Consider the following 19,273-nt stretch of genomic DNA (forward strand, 5'->3'; position numbering starts at 1 on the left):
TGAGTGCCACAGGGTTCTTCCCACCTGAGATTCCCAGCAACTGGTAAACAAAATAATGATGATTTTGTCATACTGCCTCATCCTGGGTGTACATATCTTTTATTTTTTCTTAGGAACACCTAAATCTTCAAGCTGAGTTGGTTCAGCAAAAGCGATCTCCTCAATCGTCCTACGCTATCACCACGAAACCATTACTGTAGTTTCCATTTCCCAAGTGTTCCAAAGCTGGTTTGATTAAGCAGATTCTTTAAATATGTTTCATTCACTGGATCCTTGACAATTTAAGAGCAAAAAGCTTCAGGAAATCAAAGCAGCGCCTTGTGAGTTTAGCCTTAAAACGCGTCGCTTAAAGAAATAATGAGAATATCAAACTTCCGCGTCAGAAAAGTAGACAGCTGAGACAGCTGAGACAATTTCGCAGGGCTAATGCAAACTGCATAGTTCTCTCTGCACCACCCAGGGTGAGGAAATCGCAACACGAGGGAACCATCCTTTTAAAAAGCGGTTTGCACACCCCTCTCTCACAAAAGAGTGTTGCAAGTGCGAGTGTGGAAAAAAAGTGGGTAGGGACCCAAAGAAATATGTTTATAATGATGGGCTTTGAAAACACACAGAGAGACGGTGGTGGGATGGGAGGAATTACTCCACCTTGCTGAAAAGGTGGTGGTGGTGATGAATGTTTCGGCCAGGTGGTACCCACCCATTCGCCATCTTGGGAGTGGGGTGGGAGAAGACTCACAAATGGCCCAGGGGGCAAATGAACGAGATGGAATACCGGGCCAAGTTATTAATATCCATCAGTCATGAAGGCTTGAAATGATAAATCTTCCAAACAAACAATGCAGCGATGAAATGACGTTCCAACGAAGGAACACACCCTGAACAAGGTCGGCATATAAAACCTTGATGCTCTTCTGACTGCTCAAGAAAACTCCCCTTGGGTGACTCTTCTGCTTCTCTCCCCCCCAAGCTTGCTTGAAACTTCCTTGAGATCATGTCTTACTTTAGCCGGGGATCTAGGCAAGTTTCCTCCTCTCGCTGCGGTGGGGCATCTATAAAGCTTTCTGGCTGCGGAGCGCATGCCTTGGGCGGAGGGTCCTTCAGCGCAGGGAGTTTTGGTGGTGGGGCAGCCTGGGGCACGGGATCAGGATGGGGCGGCCTGGGAAGTGGGGCTGGGGGCTGCTTCCAGAGCTACAGCTGTGGCGCTGCCGGCAGCGACGGTGGGCTTCTCTCGGGAGGGGAGAAAGAAACCATGCAGAATCTGAACGACCGCTTGGCCTCCTACCTGTCCAAGGTGCGGGCTCTGGAAGAGGCCAACAGCGACCTGGAGCTCAAAATCAAAACCTGGTATGAGAAATCGGCATCGCACGCCGACGGAGGCCTCCGCGACTACAGCAAGTACCACACCACTATTGAGGACCTTCGAAATAAGGTGAGCAAGACTTGGGAAGGGGAAGGGAGATTTTGGAGGAGTAAGGCTGGCTAAAGATGGAAGAGAGGTAGAGGTGGGAAAATCTGTCCCTTTTGGCTTCTCTCAGTTTCTTATTTCCCCAGTTTTAAATTCTCCAGTGAATTTCACCTGATAGACACATTCTTCTGCAATTTTACCTATCGTATATCCATCGATGCATATGCTAGGATAAAGTGTGCGCAAAAAAATGCATATTTTAGTGGAAATAACAGGGGGGAAGAGAATATGTTTTCTATCAAGGGAAATCAAACATATGCAGTTTTATGCACACTTTACACCAGTACTGTATATTTGATGAAGTGTGGTTGTCAAAGGATGTCTGTGTTTTGGTTCGCTTGTCGTTTCTGAAAGTGCAAATTAGCAGGTTCGCCTATAAATGTGAACTGAATCGCAATCAAGCTTGCCATAATTTTGTGATTATGCTAGTCGGTCCTGCTAAAGCTACTGCTGCCTGCCTGTGAGATTTATTAATGGGGAGGGTATTCTCTTACAGATCAGCTGGCTACCTTTGCTTTTTTTATGGCTTCTCTTCACTCAGAGCAGACCCATTGAACTGAATGGACCCAAGGATGGCAGCCAGTATAAATTAAGCTGGTTTACGTTAAACAGGTGTTAAGGTCCGCCAGATCCAAGCTCTATTCAGGAGTGGCCTGTGCTAGCTGAGCTGCCCTAAACTTGGCAGGTAAAGCAGCTCAGTTGATAAGAGCATGAAGACTCTTAATCTCATGGTTGTGGGTTCAAGCCCCATGCTGAGCAAAAAGATACCTGCATTGCAGGACCCTCATGGTCCCTCCCAACTCTACAGTTCTATGACTCTATGAAAGCAAGCCCTTAGAAGAAAGTTGGACTTATATCCCCCCGTTTGCCAGGTTAATGTAGGCCAGATTCTCAGGGATGAACAGGCTAAGGATCCAGCCTAAGTCTCCCTCCCTTCCTTCTGTCTCATCCCCACCTCAACCCCAGAATGTCCCTTGTTCAGGGTTTAGGCCAGCTGAAGAACTACAGCAGAGGGCCTTCTCGGTGGTGGCGCCTGCCCTGTGGAACGCCCTCCCAACAGATGTCAAAGAGGAAAACAACTACCAGACTTTTAGAAGACATCCGAAGGCAGCCCTGTTCAGGGAGGCTTTTAATGTTTAATAGATTACTGTGTTTTATTTTTCTGTTGGAAGCCGCCCAGAGTGGCTGGGGAAACCCAGCCAGATGGGTGGGGTATAAATATATTATTATTATTATTATTATTATTATTGTTGTTATTATTATTATTATTATTGGGCTCAGCTCCGGCAGCTGGGTCCTAGCCAAACTGGGATGTGGGAGATACAGAGGCATATCTCTGGCTCAGCCAGGATCAGGTAGTTAAGCCAACATAGTCTGGCCAGGTGGTTGAGAGCCAGTGTGGTGTAATGGTTAGAATGCTAGACTAGGACTTGGGAGACCAAGCTTCAAATCCCCACTCAGCTGTGAAGCTCCCTGGGCAACCTTGGGCCACATAATAATAATAATAATAATAATAATAATAATAATAATAATAATAATAATAATTTATTATTTATACCCCGCCCATCTGGCTGGGCTTCCCCTGCCACTCTGGGCGGCTTCCAACAAACATTAAAATACATCAAATATCACAGATTAAAAACTTCCGTAAACAGGGCTGCCTTTAGGTATTTTCTAAATGTCAGGTAGTTGTTCATCTCTCTGACCTTCTGATGGGAGGGTGTTCCACAGGGCGGGTGCCACTACCGAGAAGGCCCTCTGCCTGGTTCCCTGTAGCTTTGCTTCTCGCAGTGAGGGAACCGCCAGAAGGCCCTCGGCGCTGGACCTCAGTGTCCGGGCAGAACAATGGGGGTGGAGACGGTCCTTCAGGTATACTGGACCAAGGCCGTTTAGGGCTTTAAAGGTCAGCACCAACACTTTGAATTGTGCTCAGAAATGTACTGGGAGCCAATGTAGGTCTCTTAGGACCAGTGTTATGTGGTCTCGGCGGCCGCTCCCAGTCACCAGTCTAGCTGCCGCATTCTGGATTAGTTGTAGTTTCCGGGTCACCTTCAAAGGTAGCCCCACATAGAGCGCATTGCAGTAGTCCAAGCGAGAGACAACCAGAGCATGCACCACTCTGGCAAGGCAGTCCACAGGCAGGTAGGGTCTCAGCCTGCGTACCAGATGGAGCTGGTAAATAGCTGCCCTGGACACAGAATTGACCTACGCCTCCATGGACAGCTGTGAGTCCAAAATGACTCCCAGGCTGCGCAGCTGGTCCTTCAGGGGCACAGTTACCCCATTCAGGACCAGGGAGTCCTCAAGTCTGGGGAGGAGGAGACGTCTGTTAACCGTCTTAAGCTCCCTGGAGCAAAGGTGTGATGTGAATATAATAAATAAAATAAATTCAGATTGAGGATTGTGCCCTTGATCATGTTCATTAATTCTGATTGCTCTGCTCTGAGTAAACCTCAGCCCAATGCCACCCGTGTGTTTTAATGATGTGGTTACTCTTATTTTTTATCTTTACGTTGGTTTTCGAATTTAGCTACCGATAACCACTTTGAGCGATTTTGCTGGAGGGGGAAAGAGGGATGTAATCTTTTTGTGTAAATAATATAAATGATTTGATTTTTTTTTAACTTCAGCGCCTCTTCCTTTTTCTATCTCCCCATACAATGCAGATCATTGCTGCGAGCGTCACAAACGCCAGCATTATCCTGCAGATAGACAATGCCAGGCTGGCTGCAGATGACTTCAAAATGAAGTAAGTTTGAACCCAATCAGGGTATCTGTGCTATTTTCTACAAAAAGAGCTGCTAGAACTTACCATGAGTTCTCTTATCATGGCAGTGGCGCCCACCTGAGAGGTGTCAGGACTGAGTTTTTCATGAATTCCAGCTATTAAAAAAAAGCCCTGTATATACCTAATTTTACTTGTAAACATGACCGAAACAAAACAGCCTGATAAGCAGAGTCTAGGCTTCTCAACACAATGACAATCAAATAACTGGCCGAGCCAATCCAATAGCCAAAGTTAAGCACTTGAGCAAGCTAAGCGCTTTAAGAAATAATAATAATTCCTCTTCAAAGGTATGAGAACGAGGTGTTCCTCCGCCAGAGCGTCGAGGCAGACATCAATGGCCTGCGCAAAGTCCTTGATGAACTGACTCTGTCGAGGAGCGACCTAGAAATGCAGATTGAGACCCTGACTGAAGAACTGGCTTACCTCAAGAAGAACCATGAAGAGGTAAGGCAGCCATCTTGCTCAGTCAACTGACAGTATAACTCCAGGTGTTGTTAGGGGGTTCCTGAGCTCCAGGACTTTTGCGCTGAGCCCCAGGTGTCCTGTTCCATCCTGTTCCCTTTTTCGTGAACTTGTTTTCTTTTGAATTTTGCTAAGTTAAAGGTCAGCCGGGCACACCTCAAAGCACAGCAAGATCCCAGCAGCCCACTTATATTAGGTTGCCCCGTGGCATCCATACATACACAGTTGGCATATGCTGATCGATCTACGCAAATTTGTTTCCGGCCCCAGTGCCCCGAATCCTCTCAGTATTTAGCAGCTCCCCTGGTACAACTTGATCAGTTAGCATTCCAGAATGGTTGGAGTTCGGGTATGTTCAGTGCCGATAACAATAATGACGCCAAGAGGTGCTTCACTGAACAAAAGCTCAGCAGCTTACAGGAGGTGTGAGAAAACATACGGCTAGCAAAACTGGTTTCTGAAGGGTGATCCAATTCCTCAAATTTGGGACAGAAGTTCCATATCCCTGGGTTACAGTTTCGCCACTGCATTAACCAGAATGAGGCAACCCCATCAAGCAGCAGAGGGTCAGGTGGGATTGCAGCCCCCAACCTATTCCTTTTGAGCCCACCCCCCCCCCGCCCCCCGCTATTCCTATCCCTCTGAACTGGTGCTTTTCTGGCAGTGGTTTTTCCTCCCTGCCAGCTTTCACTGTCTGCCTGTAGGGTTACTCCCAGGGATGGGGAAAGTTTACAGAAACCCGAATGTTGAGCTTATCTTGATTGATGGATTGATTGCATTTATATCCCGTCTTCTTTCTTCCAAGGAGATCAAGATTGTGTACGTGGTTCTCCTCCTCCTCATTTAATCCCTGCAACAAGCCTGGGGAGTAGTAGGTTAGGCAGAGAGGCAGTGACTGGCCAATGAATATTCATGTTTCTAGGGATGCAGAAATGCTACCGATACATGTGTAAAGCAAGTCAAATGCGTTGCCACTGTGAATATGCAGGAAATGACTAATCAGTGTGGATATGTATTACAACCAGGATCAAGACATTGTGCCTCTGATTACTGGTTGCAGGGAGCAGATATGAGAGAATGAAAATCCAGGTATAAGAGAAGGAAAATGCACAAGTTCTGCTTGTGGGCTTCCCATGGACTGGCTGGGACTCTGATCCAGCATGATTCTTCTTATGTTCTCAAATCTTACCAACTGAATTATGGTTCTTTGTTTGTTTGTTTGTTTTCTCCCTTTCTCTTTCCCTCTTCCCTTTCTTTCTTCATGTAGGAAATGAAAAGTTTGCAAGGCGTGACCTCCGGGAAAGTCAACGTTGAAATGAACGCCGCCCCAGGAATTGACCTAACTACCCTCTTGAACAAGATGAGAGCAGAGTATGAGACTCTGGCAGAGCAGAATCGCAAGGATGCTGAAACCTGGTTCGCCGAAAAGGTAAACGAAAACACAGGGATATGTCTAAAAATCAGCAATCTACCAGCAAATCTGTTTTTTTGAAAAAAAAGAAAAAGAAACGACATTTGTCAGTCCAATCATCTCATTTCCTTGTTTGTGAAACAACTAAAATGTGCACATTAAAATAAGCCAGCAGATTACCACTGCGCAGTGGTTCCAGGGATAACAGAACAAGACTTCTGCGGGTTTCGCAAGTGCATGTCTCGCCACGATTCCCTGGCTGCTCATTACCCCCATTGCCCTTTAAACGCAGCATTCGTCCTCCCCTGTAAAATTCCAAATTCTGCAGAAGAAACCTGGAGAAGTTGGAGGGTGTATAAGTTGCACTGAACATGTACAGAGTGCCCTACTCTTACAATTTCTGTTTCCAGGGTCCGTTATATCTGGAGTTCTCATATTACAAATGGGGGTAGATTTGCTAAATTTCTGGAAAACAGAATCAATTGCTCAGACCACATTTCCGTCATTTGAATACTATACCGCTCAAATGCTGTTATTGAATTATTGCAGAGTAAGGAACTGAACGTGATGATCAACGTGAGCGCCAAGGAGACCAGCACCAACAAGAATGAGATCACAGATTTGAAACGCACCCTTCAGGCTTTGGAGATAGACCTGACATCTCAACTTGCTTTGGTATGGGGAAGAGATCTCTGCCAGATAACATAATCGTATTTGAATGATTAAGACAAACATCTCCCTGAAATATACACCTCCCTCTTACAAGGCTGGTTCAGGCACAAAGCTAAGTCACATTAAGGATTATGAGAATGAGCCTGGCTCCCCACCCCCCCAAAAAACCTTGTGTCCTTTGAAGCTTTCAGTCCCGTTTCATTCAAACCTCTAGACCTTTATGTAATCTTCATTGTGATTAATGAAAACAAGTCAACTTCAAAGAATAGTTCATGAAACTGACTTGTTTTCACTAACTGTAGTTAAGATTGACTGCTGTTTAGGGTTCAGATGATACACACAACCCCTGAACCCTCTTCATAATTTGTTCATATATACAAGTGGTGAAAAGGGCTTAGAAGTTGGTTAGAAGTTATCAAGAGTCCCTGGAAATAACAGTCATTCTTTATTTGCCTCTCTTTTCATTACAAGCTGCTAGCTATGACAAAAAGCAATTGGATGGACCACTGGGTTGTCTCATTCTGCAACGGCTTGTGAGAACAAAACTCACAAGACACATTTGGAGGAAAGATTTCAGCACAGCACAAATTCCTCTAGATTATTTATTTAATGGATTTGATTTCGAGCCTCTTCCTTTCCAAGGGCCCAGGACAGGTGGCAACGTGTTAGAAACAAAGGCCTTTTGAGCACAGCAGCCAAAATACAAAGAACCACACAGGTAGCTTTGTGTGATTTGCAGGTTTGGGCTTGAGTTATTCACAAAACAAAAGGGTCAGCCTGCACGTTAAATCGTTTGTACTTTTATATATATATATAAAAAACCTGAACATTTTTTTTTATTCTGAAGAAGCAAAAGGTCCCAATTCAAAACTTGTTCCTATGCCAGATGTGGCCCTGTGTCACTTTATTGCTGAAACTCAGAGGAACATAGGAAACTGCCTTATACTGAGTCAGAACATTGGTCCAACGTTGTCTACACTGACTAGTAGCAGCTCCCTTTCAGACAAGAGTTTCGGCCAGCCCTACCTGGAAATGCCAGGGATTGACACTGAGCCCTTCCACAGGTAAAGCATGAGCTCTGCCCCTCCCCCTACTGCAAGGAGTACCTTGGGCGACAAATAACTGTGGCAGGGGCACTGTTCTGGGGGCCCCCATGCAGACTTTGCGCACATTCCAGGTTGGCAGCCCATGCCTGCTTTTTCTTAGCTATGTACCGTATTTTTCGCTCCCTAGGGCGCACCGGACCATAGGGCGCACCTCGTTTTTAGCGGAGGAAAACAAGGAAAAAATATTTTTCTGGTTTTCCTCCTCTAAAAGGCTGGGAGGGGTGCTGGAGGGGGGAGCAGAGGAGGCAGCGATGGTGGAGGGACCAGTCCGGTGAAGGGGGCGGGTGGGGGGAGGAAGGGGAAGCCTGACAGCATCGCTACGGGGCTTCCTTTCTCCCCCGCCCCTTTCTTCTGCTTCCCCCGCCCCTGCCAACACCGGAGAAGGGGGGAGAAAGAAGAAGCACTGTAGCGATGCTTCACGGAGCAGGGAAGAAGGGATGGGCAGCAGCTGCCTGCCCCCTCCTTCCCTGTTCCGTGTCAAACATCTCCCCGCCCCCGCCGCTGCTGTCGCTTGTAAAAGCAGGCATTTGCAAGCGGCAACGGGGGGGTGGGGAGAAGTCTGACGGGGAGCAGGGCAGAAGGGGTGGGCAGCAGCCACCACTGCCTCCATGACTCCTGTCCTCCCCCATCAAGGAGGCAGCGGGAGATCCCAAGCTGCCGTTTCTCGCTGTGCGCGGCTCTGGGTTGCAGAGCTGAGCACAGGGGGAAACCGGCTCTCGCGCTGCCTCCATGACAGTGGGCGGGGAGGAGGGAGCTCTCCTCCCCGCCCACTGTCAAGGAGGCGGCCCGAGAGCCTGTTTATCGCTGCGTGCGGCTCTCGCCTTCGCACCATAGGGCATGTTGTGACGTGGGGTTTGTGATTTCAGCTCTCTTGACAAAACATGCTGGAGACAGTTCTCTAGTAACAGCTCTTTATTAAAGTGAACAAGACTGAAGACTGAGGAGAGGAAAGCTACATTTATAGGGACAGGGGACTAGCTAGGAAGGGATACATTTTGGAGGGAACAATATCACGCAATCACAGTGCTGCCTTTTGGAGGAAACCAATAAGACAGAGGATCCAAATACAGCAGCTTAAATGAACCAATAGTAGCTGTACCCTCTGGGACCAAAAGGCAGTTACTTTATCCTAATGCAAATACAGACAATAATACAGATATAAAATCCTTTGACTCAATACACAACACCCCTCCCCCCCCTAGTGAGCACAGCAGACGTAATCCCTCAGGTACTGTGGGGTCCTACAACTTCTACCTGATCTCCTGACAACAGGTGTTGCAGGTTCTGGATTGGGTGTTACCTGTGGTGGAGGGGCTGCTATAGGGGTTTCATCAGGAACAGATGGAGTCCCAGACATCTCAGGGTCCCCGACCTGTACCTCGTCATCCTGAGGACTAGCAGACCCTGGTTCATTTGCTGAAGCCCCTGGTGACTGCACCTCTGGACCATTTTCACTCTGGTCTCGCAGCTGTGCGTCATTAGCCAGGGATGAATTATCTGACTCCTCCCTGCTGAGCGCCCGGCGCCTCAGCTGATCTATATGTCTCTTCCAAACTTGCCCATTTTCCAAGGTCACATAATAGGACACAGGTCCACTAGCCCAGGTGATCACACCAGCCACCCACCGCGGACCTCGTGAATAGTTCCTCACCCAGACCAGATCTTCAGGGGCGAGATACCTTGTTGTGTCAGTCTCAGCCTGGGGGGTTGCTCTTGAATTACGGTTTGGCATTTTATCTGGGTGGACATAATCCAGCACCGTTACCAGTCTTCTACCTAAGAGCAGCTCGGCTGGCGACTTGCCCGTCGCAGTACACGGCGTCGCATGCTGCAAAAATAACATTCGCGCAATGCGAGCCGACCAGTTACCCTCCATTAAGCGTGCAATGGATTCTTTGGCTGTTCTTACCATGCGCTCAGCCTGCCCATTGGAGGATGGGTGAAAGGGCGCGGATGTGACCCCTCTTATGAAGTTATCAGCCAAGAATGCCCTGAATTCTTGGGATACAAAAGCTGCCCCATTATCTGATACAATGGTCTCAGGTAACCCGTGGGTAGCAAACAGCTGCCTCAACACCTTGATTACGGCAGCTGATGCCATGCTAGGGACCATCGCCACTTCTAACCATTTGGAATATGCATCAACGATAACCAAAAAGACCTTCCCTTGGAATGGCCCTGCAAAATCTATGTGCAGCCGGCTCCAGGGAGTCCTGGACTGCTCCCACCAGTGGACTGGTGCTCTGGCCACTTCTGGCCGCACCTCTTGGCATGCCTTGCATGTTCGTACCCATTGTTCTATGTTCTGGTCCATTCCAGGCCACCACACATAACATCGGGCTAGCGACTTCATCCTGACCATTCCCGGGTGTCCCATGTGAAGCGTCTCAAGAACCCTGTTTCTCAGTGGTGCTGGGATGATCACCCTATCTCCCCATAGGAGACAACCCTTATGCATGGACAATTCGTGCTGCCTTGTCGCATAAGGCCTGAATTTTTCTTCATGCGGACCACCTGGCCACCCCCTCCCCACCCAAGTGAGCACACGGGAGAGAACAGCATCTTTCCTCGTTTTCTCAGCTATATCCGTAGCTGTTACAGGAGCCCCCGGAAGTGTTTCTAGCATCATAATGTGCTCCGCCGGAGCAGGATCCTCATTGCTCCCGCCAGGAAGGGGCAATCGACTCAGCGCATCAGCATGGCACAATTGTTTCCCCGGCACATGGGTCAAGGTGTACTGGAACCCATTCAGGAATATTGACCAACGCAACATTCTGGGGGAGAGAATTTGTGGCGTTTGTTTGTTTGGGTTGAACAACCCTAACAGTGGTTTGTGGTCCGTTTCAATGGAGAATTGGCGACCGTACAAATAATCATAGAACCTTTTGATTCCGGACACAATAGCCAGTGCCTCTTTATCAATTTGAGCATAGTTGCGCTCCGTGGGCGACAACGTACGGGAATAGAAAGAGATGGGCTTTTCCGACCCATCCGGTTCCCTATGACTCAGCACAGCCCCCAGACCGTATTGAGAGGCATCACATGCCAGGACCAGCGGCTTTGACTCATCATAATGAGCAAGGACGCTCCTGCTACTCAGCATTCCTCGCAAGGAGTCAAAAGCCTTCTGCTGCTCCCGCCCCCATCGCCACACATTCTTTTTCTGCAATAGTCTATGTAATGGTTCAGCTACCAAAGCTTTCTGGGGTAAGAACGAATGATAAAAGTTAATAAGTCCCAGGAATGACTGCAACTCCGTCTTGTTCTGTGGTCGTGGTGCCTCGATGATGGCCTTAATCTTAGCATCTGTGGGGTGGATGCCTGATGCATCAATTTTAAACCCCAAGAAATCCACCGTTGGCACCCCAAAACTGCATTTTTCCTTTTTCAGTTGCAACCCCACCTCCTTGAACTTGAGCAACACTGCACGGACACGCGCAACCAGTTCCTGTGGGTCTTTTCCAGCAATCAAAACGTCATCAAAAAATGGCAAGACCCCCGGCAGACCTCTTAACAGGCGTTCCATGAGCCCTTGAAAAATCCCTGGGGCCACACAAACTCCGAACTGTAATCTGTTAACTCTGAACGCCCCTTTATGTGTGACAATAGTCTGTGCTTCCGCTGATTGTGGGGTTACTGGCAGCTGTTGGTAAGCTTGTGCCAGGTCAATTTTGGCGAACACCTTGCCCCCAGCCAGTTTAGCCAACAGATGTGATACAACTGGAATGGGGTATGAGTTTCCCCTGAGTGCCTTATTGATAGTACATTTGTAATCTGCACATATCCTGACTTCCCCATTTGCTTTAAGGGGCGTGACGATTGGAGTCTCCCACTTAGCAGAGTCCACGGGTGAGAGAACTCCCTGCTTGACCAATTTATCCAGCTCTGCCTCGATCTTGGGTTGCAGTGCAAATGGTACTCGCCTTGGTTTGAGTCGGATTGGAGCCACCCCGGGGTCCAACTCGAAGTCAACTGGGGGCCCTTTATAACAACCCAGTTTTCCATTAAAGAGGCCAGCAAATTCCTTGCATAATACCTCGCTCATCTCAGGGCAGGTTTGGATTGAATTAAGCCCTGAGATACTCAGTCCCAGGGCAGGGAACCAGTCAGTGCCCAGGAGACTGGGGCGACTGCCCTTCGCAATCACCAGTTTGAGTACAGCCTGTTTGTCCCGGAACTGTACTCTCACGGCACACATTCCCATAACATGGATGCGGCCTGCTGAGTACGACTGCAAGGTTGCCGGAAAGGGCTCCAGAGGGGGCAACTTACCCCTGGGGAAGAATGTCTTCGCGGTCTGGTCTGACACGATGGTGAATGCAGATCCGGAGTCCACCTCCATGTCGCACTGCTGACCCTCAATCTTCACCTTGACGTGTGCCTTGCCTTGCGCTGGAAACTGCACGGCCCTCCCATTGATCTCCGTTACGTAGTGGCAGTCCTTTAGAAAACGAGTTGCTGTGGGCGGTCTGCGATGCTCCAGTCTAGGTGCTCCTGTCGCTCCAGACGCCGCCGATCTACAGACCCTGGCGATGTGACCCGTCTTTCCGCACGTCCGGCAGATAGCATTCCTGAAACGACAACTCTTCCTTTCATGGTTTCCGCCACAACCTGGGCAACTGCCTCGGCGATCTCTGTGCACTGTGCAGGCCTGACGCACCGACTCAACCCCACGGACTGGGCTCTGGCTTGGAGTAGCCTCTAGCTCGTCCATGGCATGCGCAACTTCTATCTGTGGCTTAGTGGCCTTGCGACTGGCATCAAGCTCCTCTCTTTCATAATTCTCCGTGGCGGTGGCCTCCTTCAAGGCTGAAGCAAGGGTAACCTCTTCTTTAGCCACGATGCGTCTTCTGGCTTTCTTGCTGCTCAGACCCCCAATAAACCGATCCAGGAGAGTCTCTTCCAGATTTTGGAAGCCGCAGTGCTGAGCGAGCTTCCGGAGTTCAGCCAGAAATGTGGATACAGACTCCCCAGCACACTGCTGCCTCTTATGGAACTCCATCCGCCGGGCCATCTTGGTCTCAGTAGGCGCCAAGTGGCTTGTTAGGCAGGCAAGAATATCTTGGAGAGATGTCTCACTCAGCTTAGCTGGAGCAAGTAATGCCTTGGCTAGCTTGAAGGTCTCGGGCCCACAGTAGCTCAGGAATGTGGCCCTTCTTTTGCTGGCATCGGTGATCCCTTGAGCCACTGCGAAGAACTCAAAGCGTTCGACGTAGTCTTCCCAGGTGTGGGGCTCTGATGGCTGGAAGGGCTCCAATACCCTTGGACTCTCCATTGTCCTAGCGGGCAGGGTCGTCTTCTCAGCTGGCCAGTGAGTCTTGTTCTCAGCTGCAATCCGGACTCTGAGGCAGGGTTGTGTTTAACCGCTCCTCAGCATTCCGGATCCCATCTTCGTCGCCAGTTGTTGTGACGTGGGGTTTGTGATTTCAGCTCTCTTGACAAAACATGCTGGAGACAGTTCTCTAGTAACAGCTCTTTATTAAAGTGAACAAGACTGAAGACTGAGGAGAGGAAAGCTACATTTATAGGGACAGGGGACTAGCTAGGAAGGGATACATTTTGGAGGGAACAATATCACGCAATCACAGTGCTGCCTTTTGGAGGAAACCAATAAGACAGAGGATCCAAATACAGCAGCTTAAATGAACCAATAGTAGCTGTACCCTCTGGGACCAAAAGGCAGTTACTTTATCCTAATGCAAATACAGACAATAATACAGATATAAAATCCTTTGACTCAATACACAACAGGGCACACAGGGATTTTACCTTTCGTTTTGGGAGGGGGAAGTGCCCTTATGGTGCGAAAAATATGGCAACTTGCTCTCAGCAGCGCATCGTGTCACAAAACAAAGCACTTTTGAAGCCGAGTTGTTTCAAAAGTATAGGTTTGCGTTTTGGAGCAGGATTCTGCTGCACAAAGAGAAACGGATCAAAAATTTCAAAGCCCTCGAGCACACCAAACATAGCACTTTAGAATTGTAACTGAAATCTAGATACTCAAACAATAGCATCCCTGGGTCCGCATGAGCAGAGTTTAAGTGCTTCTTGAATCTGTGCATGCAAATAAATGCAAATGCAAGATTGCTCTTGCAGCTTAATGGAATTAATACATCTGGCGGATAGATTTCATAGGTACACAAGATAAGAATGACTTACAGACTTGGGCATGTGTCTGAAACAGCCTGGAATTCCTTAGCAGTTGTCATCCTCCCAGGACACTCTGGGGTCTAGAAGCAACCTTTCAAAATGTTGGTGGCATAAAACATGCTCTACGTGTTACGTTTGTGTTACGGTACCTTTTTCCCTCTCAGAGGCAATCGCTGGAGGCCACCTTGGCGGAGACAGAAGGCCGCTACTGTGCCCAGATCTCCCAAATGCAAGGGTTGATTGGCAACGTGGAGAGCCAAGTACAACAAATCAGGGAGGACATGGAATGCCAAAATGCAGACTACAGGCAGCTGCTGGATATCAAGATCCGCCTTGAGAATGAGATTGAGACTTACCGGCATCTGATCGATGGAGAAGTAAGGTAGGGTGCAAAAAAAAAGAACCACTTTGCAACCCAGGTTTGCCATAAACCAGTGACAATAAGGAGTGTCTTCTTATCCAGAAAGGTGTAAAATTATCTCCTGGGGTGTAAATCGGCTGCACTTCAGACGCTCTTTAAAATGGCATGAATGTGCAAAGCACATTGAGTACAATTGCTTTGCAAGCAAGGAATGAGGGATCTCCAGGCATTGTTGGACTTCAACTCCCAGCATGCCCAGCCAGCACGGACAATGCTCAGGGGTGCTGGGAACTGCAGTTTAACAACATTGGCAGGTCCACAGACTGCCTCGCCCCTGGTGTGTCAGGGCACCAAGCCCCATTATAGTTAAACATACTAGAACATGAGTGTCACCAAATGAAGCAGAATAGTGGAAGCAGGGCCGTCTTAAGTATATTTGGCGCCCTGGGGCCGTGGTACGACGGGTCCCTCCGGTATCCCCGCCCCGCTTCCCAGCGCGGCGGGCGGGCGGAGCTGCGCGGGCAGGTGGGCAGGCGGGCGCAGCTCCGCGGCGGGTGGGCGGGCGCAGCTGCACAGTGCCCCCCTGGCGCCCTGCGCCACCCAGCCTGGCCGTAGGGCCGGCCCTGAGTGGAAGATTCAGAATGGACAGCAGGAAGACATCTGTGCTAGAAAATAAACTACTGCCAGTGACGATGAGCCACTGGTCTGACCCATAACTTGACTCTGGGTCCCCTGTTCTTTATGTCTGAATGTGTTACTTTGTTAAAGGCCTTTGTGTTGTATAACCCCCCAAAAAAGTTTTTATTCACCTACAGTTTACTTTTTTGGGTGTGTTTTTTTAATGTTCTCATTTTGTATTTTTGTATTTTTATGTGAGCCACCCTTGTGACCTTTGGATGCAGGGCAGTATACAAATTGAATAAAATAAAAAAGCAATGTAACACAAACAAACCTATTGCCTATTGCAGTGTATCTGGACACGGAGGTGGCAAAGATCTGGGATCAAAAAATGTGGGGTCTGCAACAGGTACAGGATTAAGAGGCTCGGAATCTGGTGCAAGAGGCACTGGATCTGGCACAGATTCTGGTGGCAGAGGAACTGCAGGTGGGAACACGCATTCTGCATCCAGAGAAAAAGGTGAGCATCATTTTTGGGTTGTCTTTCTATGTTATTAATAGGTTGGGGACTAATACCAATTTAACATCCTGCATCCTGCAGTACATTTTTTCTCCCCCTTGCATTTCATCATTGCAAAGAATTCTCAGGTTAGAAGCAATTATCTATGTACAGTGGTGCCTCGACTTACTAATTTAATCAGTTCCAAAGGCACCTTCGTAGGTCGAAAAATTCGTAAGTCGAAAAACGCCATTGGAAACGTGATTTCCCATAGGAATGCATTGGAAACGGAAAAATTCATAAGTCGAAGCAACCCCATCTAAAAATTCGTAAGTCAAAAAATCCCTATCTAAAACCGCCACAGTTTTCTTTCGGATGTCGCGACAATCGTAAGTGCGCGGCCATTACCCCCATTCGTAAGTCGAAAAATTCGGTTGTCGAGTCGTTCGTAAGTCGAGGTACCACTGTATCTCACCTATGAACAGAATTCCTGGGTGCAAGTTACATGGCCCACAGACAACTGAGACTCATTATTTTCAGAAAGGACTGGATTGGCTCTGCCAGTGTGTTTGCACCACGCTGACCTCCACATCCCCTTGCCCCACCCCTTCAAAGTCGTAGAGATGCTGGCGATGGGAGGTCAGGGAAGTGCCATCCCCCATCCCCCACCCCACCCCCCTGCAACTGTCTGGAAATAACAAAAGCTTCCAGGGGTGTGCATAGACATCCTCCTGGGTTGAATGAAGATTTCTCCTTTTAATATATTTTAAATATTTCAATCGTTATTATAGATCAGGGGTCCCCAAACTAAGGCCCAGGGGCCGGATGCAGCCCAATCACCTTCTAAATCCGGCCCTCGGACGGTCTGGGAATCAGCATGTTTTTACATGAGTAGAATGTGTCCTTTTATTTAAAATGCAGCTCTGGGTTATTTGTGGGGCATAGGAATTTGTTCATATTTTTTTTCAAAATATAGTCCGGCCCCCCACAAGGTCTGAGGGACAGTGGACCGGCCCCCTGCTGAAAAAGTTTGCTGACCCCTGTTATAAATAAATCATAGAACTAATGTGAACCCACTTGATTTGCTCTTTCCTAACTAACATGTTAATTGAAATGCAGCTGTCTTTCAAAATTTGCGCTTCTCCAAATTAGGAGACAGGTGCATGCCAGCGTAACTCTTGCATTTGTAATCGTTAAAGAAATCGAGTCGGAAAAGACGCCGAATAAGTGCTAAATGTTGCACCAGAAAGGTGCTCAGCCTTCTTGGTTGTGAGTCCTGGAAGAGCTGCTTCCTGCCTTGCAGGACTTTTTCCACCTGGCCTGGGAGGGTGGGGCCCTGACTGACTCCAGCTACAAAAGCTGAGGCTGCTGAACAGACACTTGGGCTGGGGGGTTGCTCAGGGAGTTTTATTGAAGACAGTTGCTGATGTCATTCATATTATTTTTTCATATATTTATTTTATATCTTATTATTATTCGTGTGGAATTTGTTCAATTTGCTTGTGAATTTTTCTTTTATTTTTTATGACTCCTTTTGCTATGTTGCAATCAAGTAGTTTTTTCAAGTTGTAAACTGCCTTGAACTTGGTTTGAACTACAGAAAGGCAGCATACAAATTAAATGATGTATATATGCATTTATGCAGGTAAGTGCTCAGATGATGGGGCTTTGTCATTCAGGTAGATACATAGGTGCCAACTCCCAGATTGAAAAATCCGGGATCGGCAGCGGCGCGGCACCAGAAGTCACGCTGTGGCCATTTTGGAATTGGGCAGAGCAGCACCCGAAGTCGCTTCTACGCATGCTCTGCCCATTTCCAAAGTGGCCGCAGCACCAGAAATCGCTTCTGCGCATGCCCAGAGACTCCAGACATGCGCAGAAGGAGCCTCCCCGGGCCGTTAAGAATCCGGGGGATTTACAGGGTTTTTTAAAATCCGGGCTGCCAGTGGGAAACGGCTGGAAAAACGGGGGTTTCCCGGGGAATAGGTAGATACCATTCTATTAAAAATTCTGTTACAAAAAACATTTGGCATGGGCATTTCAGTTACTTGTTCTTTCTTTTGTCTGTTCCGTCTTCAGAATCAAAGAAAACGAGAGTGATCAAAACCATCATTGAAGAATTAGACGAGCATGGGCGAGTAACTTCCTCCAAGGTTCAGTCTGTTAAAGAAAGCGCAGTTATATAAACATCAAGATTTTATCTAGAAACACTTTTCTGCTTCTGGAAATGCTGCAGTGCAAGAAGAATAAGTGTCATCTTTCACGTTAATGTGCCGACATACTGTGAAGGCAACGAAAATATTTCCTTTCCTTAATTAGCAATCTGTTTAGATATTCTCATTGCTCTCCTTAGAATTCTCTTACAATAAAAAGGTTCTCTTCTTTAAAGTTAAGTACAGCTTCTGCTCCTGTAGCTACTTTTACTTGATTCTTCTTATATAAAGGTATTTCAAAACTTGATTTTGTGGGATGCATTTCCCCCCTCCTCCCTGGGAGAAACTAATCACACTAAGGCTGGTTGCAGGTCTGCTGCAACAGCCGCTGTGCCAGGACTTAGGGTTGTGGGTGAGTTTGCCCCCTTTCAGTGCACCAGTACAGTCGTACCTTGGAAGTCGAACAGAATCCATTCCAGAAATCCGTTCAACTTCCGAAACGTTCAGAAACCAAAGTGCGGCTTCTGATTGGCTGCAGGAAGCTCCTGCAGCCAATCAGAAGCCACAGAAACCCCATTGGACGTTCAGATTCCAAAGAACATTCACAAACTGGAACAATCGCTTCCAAGTTTGCAGTGTTTGGGAGCCAAACACCCGAGTACCAAGGCATTCGGGATCCAAGGTATGACTGTATTGCTTTTCCTATACTGCAGCTTTTCGTAATCCAAGTGAGCGCCCCCCTCCCCCACTTCCCAGCAATCAACGATCTCTGCGGAAGTGCCCTGGGGTTGATTCACACTGAATGTGGGCAGGTGCCCTTCTTGTACTGAGCAGTGCAAATTTGGTAAAAAACGGAGAAAACAGCTTTATTCAGATTCACGACATGCTATTAAGACATCATTAAAATGAGGAGCAGCTGTTAAACACCGAGATGCAATTGTTACCGTACATATCATTAGGTCTCAAGCAGATTAAAGGCTGTCAACTCAAATCTTTACGGGTGCAGGAGTCAAACACACGCTTATCGTTTTGCAAACACATGTAGGTGCACTGATCAGCACACAGCTCTCTCATCATCTCCCAGGATGTTTACTCAGGAGAAGGGAGGAGGGAGAAGCCTCTTCTCAATAACAAGATGTGTTTCGACTTGCTAACTTTCCTCAGAAGCGTAACTCAAGAGGTGTACACAAATCGCAGCAGAGCAAATCATCTTATCTTCCAGGCTCGCAAATATCCGTTCGCACCCTTAACAGAACAGCGCTTACGGCAAACCAGATGTCTTCTTCGCAAGCGCATATCGCAGTTCAACATGCCACAGCTCACCTGGGCACTCGTGGCAAACGTTTTGAGCCACAGGCTCGCCACAATGCGGATTGGGCTTCAAGATGCGTGTTGCCGGCTGCTTTCAGTGTGGTTGCCTGGGCAATGGCCCTCGACCTGCAGCTGAGGGAGAGGAACGGGCCAGAGCGAGCAAGGCACTAGATTGCTGTGGCTTCTACTCACCCTGCCGATGTTGCCACTTGCTCACCCTCCAGCAGAAATAGGCTGATCTGTCAATTTCTCACTGTTTCTCATTTTCTACAAT

The 19,273-nt window shown here is 48.0% G+C and overlaps 1 pseudogene; it reads left to right on the plus strand.

Annotated features, from left to right (window-relative positions):
- The first annotated feature begins 839 nt into the window (after positions 1-839).
- Positions 840-17,868, plus strand: LOC118095365 (keratin, type I cytoskeletal 12-like; annotated as a pseudogene).
- The last annotated feature ends 1,405 nt before the right edge of the window (positions 17,869-19,273 follow it).

This window comes from Zootoca vivipara, chromosome 13, assembly GCF_963506605.1.
Source record: "Zootoca vivipara chromosome 13, rZooViv1.1, whole genome shotgun sequence".
NCBI classification, from domain to species: domain Eukaryota; kingdom Metazoa; phylum Chordata; class Lepidosauria; order Squamata; family Lacertidae; genus Zootoca; species Zootoca vivipara.